At 37.0% G+C, this 4,374-nt stretch overlaps 1 long non-coding RNA gene across 1 annotated transcript in view; it reads right to left on the bottom strand.

The window, feature by feature from the left end:
- Positions 1-4,374, bottom strand: part of LOC309665020 — a 44,748-nt gene that overhangs the window by 25,046 nt on the left and 15,328 nt on the right. The gene's annotated exons all lie outside the window — the stretch shown is intronic.

Below are 4,374 nucleotides of genomic sequence, written 5' to 3'. Positions count from 1 at the left end.
CTCTTTTTTTTTTTTTTTTTAACATCTTTATTGAAGTATAATTGCCTTACAGTGGTGTGTTAGCTTCTGCTTTATAACAAAGTGAATCAGTTATACATATACAATATGTTCCCATTTCTCTTCCCTCTTGCATCTCCCTCCCTCCCACCCTCCCCATCCCATCCCTCTAGGTGGTCACAAAGCACCGAGCTGATCTCCCTGTGCTATGCGGCTGCTTCCCACTAGTTATCTATTTTACATTTGGTAGTGTATATATGTCCATGACACTCTCTTACCCTGTCACATCTCACCGCACCCCCTCCCCATATCCTCAAGTCCATTCTCTAGTAGGTCTGTGTCTTTATTCCCATCTTGCCACTAGGTTCTTCATGGCCTTTTCTTTTTTTTTTTTTTTTCCCTTAGATTCAGTATATATGTGTTAGCATACTGTATTTGTTTTTCTCTTTCTGACTTACTTCACTCTGTATGACAGACTCTAACTCCATCCACCTCATTACAAATACCTCCATTTCATTTCTTTTTATGGCTGAGTAATATTCCATTGTATATATGTGCCACATCTTCTTTATCCATTCATCTGTCGATGGACATTTAGATTGCTTCCATGTCCTGGCTATTGTAAATAGAGCTGCAATGAACATTTTGGTACATGACTCTTTTTGACCTATGGTTTTCTCAGGGTATATGCCCAGTAGTGGGATTGCTGGGTCGTATGGTAGTTCTATTTGTAGTTTTTTAAGGAACCTCCATACTGTTCTCCATAGTGGCTGTATCAATTTACATTCCCACCAACAGTGAAAGAGTGTTCCCTTTCCTCCACACCCTCTCCAGCATTTATTGTTTCTAGATTTTTTGATGATGGCCATTCTGACTGGTGTGAGATGATACCTCATTGTAGTTTTGATTTGCATTTCTCTAATGATTAATGATGTTGAGCATTCTTTCATGTGTCTGTAGGCCATCTGTATATCTTCTTTGGAGAAATGTCTATTTAGGTCTTCGGCCCATTTTTGGATTGGGTTGTTCGTTTTTTTGTTATTGAGCTGCATGAGCTGCTTGTAAATCTTGGAGATTAATCCTTTGTCAGTTGCTTCATTTGCAAATATTTTCTCCCATTCTGATGGTTGTCTTTTGGTCTTGTTAATGGTTTCCTTTGCTGTGCAAAAGCTTTTAAGTTTCATTAGGTCCCATTTGTTTATTTGTGTTCTTATTTCCATTTCTCTGGGAGCTGGGTCAAAAAGAATCTTGCTGTGATGTATGTCATAGAGTGTTCTGCCTACGTTTTCCTCTAAGAGTCTGATAGTGTCTGCCCTTACACTTAGGTCTTTAATCCATTTTGAGTTTATTTTTGTGCATGGTGTCAGGGAGTGTTCTAATTTCATACTTTTACATGTACCTGTCCAATTTTCCCAGCACCACTTATTGAAGAGGCTGTCTTTTCTCCACTGTATATGCTTGCCTCCTTTATCAAAAATAAGGTGCCCATATGTGTGTGGGTTTATCTCTGGGCTTTCTATCCTATTCCATTGATCTATATTTCTGTTTTTGTGCCAGTACCAAACTGTCTTGATTACTGAAGCTTTGTAATATAGTCTGAAGTCAGGGAGCCTGATTCCCCCAGCTCCATTTTTCGTTCTCAAGATTGCTTTGGCTATTCGGGGTCTTTTGTGTTTCCATACAAATTGTGAAATTTTTTGTTCTAGTTCTGTGAAAAATGCCAGTGGTAGTTTGATAGGGATTGCATTGAATCTGTAGATTGCTTTGGGTAGTAGAGTCATTTTCACAATGTTGATTCTTCCAATCCAGGAACATGGTATATCTCTCCATCTATTTGTATCATCTTTAATTTCTTTCATCAGTGTCTTATAATTTTCTGCATACAGGTCTTTTGTCTCCTTAGGTAGGTTTATTCCTAGATATTTTATTCTTTTTGTTGCAATGGTAAATGGGAGTGTTTTCTTAATTTCACTTTCAGATTTTTCGTCATTAGTGTATAGAAATGCAAGAGATTTCTGTGCATTAATTTTGTATCCTGCTACTTTACCAAATTCATTGATTAGCTCTAGGAGTTTTCTGGTAGCATCTTTAGGATTCTCTATGTATAGTATCATGTCATATGCAAATAGTGACAGCTTTACTTCTTCTTTTCCGATTTGGATTCCTTTTATTTCTTTGTCTTCTCTGATTGCTGTGGCTAACACTTCCAAAACTATGTTGAATAATAGTGGTGAGAGTGGGCAACCTTGTCTTGTTCCTGATCTTAGTGGAAATGGTTTCAGTTTTTCACCATTGAGGACAATGTTGGCTGTGGGTTTGTCATATATGGCCTTTATTATGTTGAGGAAAGTTCCCTCTATGCCTACTTTCTGCAGGGCTTTTATCATAAATGGGTGTTGAATTTTGTCGAAAGCTTTCTCTGCATCTATTGAGATGATCATATGGTTTTTCTCCTTCAATTTGTTAATATGATGTATCACATTGATTGATTTGCGTATATTGAAGAATCCTTGCATTCCTGGGATAAACCCCACTTGATCATGGTGTATGATCCTTTTAATGTGCTGTTGGATTCTGTTTGCTAGTATTTTGTTGAGGATTTTTGCATCTATGTTCATCAGTGATATTGGCCTGTAGTTTTCTTTCTTTGTGACATCTTTGTCTGGTTTTGGTATCAGGGTGATGGTGGCCTCGTAGAATGAGTTTGGGAGTGTTCCTCCCTCTGCAATATTTTGGAAGAGTTTGAGAAGGATAGGTGTTAGCTCTTCTCTAAATGTTTGATAGAATTCACCTGTGAAGCCATCTGGTCCTGGGCTTTTGTTTGTTGGAAGGTTTTTAATCACAGTTTCAATTTCAGTGCTTGTGATTGGTCTGTTCATATTTTCTGTTTCTTCCTGGTTCAGTCTCGGCAGTTTGTGCATTTCTAAGAATCTGTCCATTTCTTCCAGGTTGTCCATTTTATTGGCATAGAGTTGCTTGTAGTAATCTCTCATGATATTTTGTATTTCTGCAGTGTCAGTGGTTACTTCTCCTTTTTCATTTCTAAGTCTATTGATCTGAGTCTTCTCCCTTTTTCTCTTGATGAGTCTGGCTAATGGTTTATCAATTTTGTTTATCTTCTCAAAGAACCAGCTTTTAGTTTCATTGATTTTTGCTATTGTTTCCTTCATTTCTTTTTCATTTATTTCTGACCTGATCTTTATAATTTCTTTCCTTCTGCTGGCTTTGGGGTTTTTTTGTTCTTCTTTCTCTAATTGCTTTAGGTGCAAGGTTAGGTTGTTTATTCGAGATGTTTCCTGTTTCTTGAGGTAGGCTTGTATTGCTATAAACTTCCCTCTTAGCACTGCTTTTGCTGCGTCCCATAGGTTTTGGGTCGTCGTATCTCCATTGTCATTTGTTTCTAGGTATTTTTTGATTTCCCCTTTGATTTCTTCAGTGATCACTTCGTTATTAAGTAATGTATTGTGTAGCCTCCATGTGTTTGTATTTTTTACAGATCTTTTCCTGTAATTGATATCTAGTCTCATAGCGTTGTGGTCGGAAAAGATACTTGATACGATTTCAATTTTCTTAAATTTACCAAGGCTTGATTTGTGACCCAAGATATGATCTATCCTGGAGAATTTTCCAAGAGCACTTGAGAAAAATGTGTATTCTGTTGTTTTTGGGTGGAATGTCCTATAAATATCAATTAAGTCCATCTTGTTTAATGTATCATTTAAAGCTTGTGTTTCCTTATTTATTTTCATTTTGGATGATCTGTCCATTGGTGAAAGTGGGGTGTTAAAGTCCCCTACTATGATTGTGTTGCTGTCAATTTCCCCTTTTATGGCTGTTAGTATTTGCCTTATGTATTGAGGTGCTCCTATGTTGGGTGCATAAATATTTACAATTGTTATACCTTCCTCTTGGATCGATCCCTTGATCATTATATAGTGTCCTTCTTTGTCTCTTGTAATAGTCTTTATTTTAAAGTCTATTTTGTCTGATATGAGAATTGCTACTCCAGCTTTCTTTTGATTTCCATTTGCATGGAATATCTTTTTCCATCCCCTCACTTTCAGTCTATATGTGTCTCTAGGTCTGAAGTGGGTCTCTTGTAGACAGCATATATATGGGTCTTGTTTTTGTATCCATTCAGCCAGCCTGTGTCTTTTGGTGGGAGCATTTAATCCATTTACATTCAAGGTAATTATCGATATGTATGTTCCTATTCCCATTTTCGTAAATGTTTTGGGTTTGTTATTGTAGGTGTTTTCCTTCTCTTGTGTTTCTTGCCTAGAGAAGTTCCTTTAGCATTTGTTGTAAAGCTGGTTTGGTGGTGCTGAACTCTCTCAGCTTTTGCTTGTCTGTAAAGGTTTTAATTTCTCCATCGAA

The sequence above is a fragment of the Balaenoptera physalus genome, assembly GCF_965194825.1.
Source record: "Balaenoptera physalus genome assembly, chromosome: 7".
NCBI lineage: Eukaryota > Metazoa > Chordata > Mammalia > Artiodactyla > Balaenopteridae > Balaenoptera > Balaenoptera physalus.
Note: the sequence above shows the minus strand (reverse complement) of the source record. Positions and strands in the feature narration are given on the sequence as shown.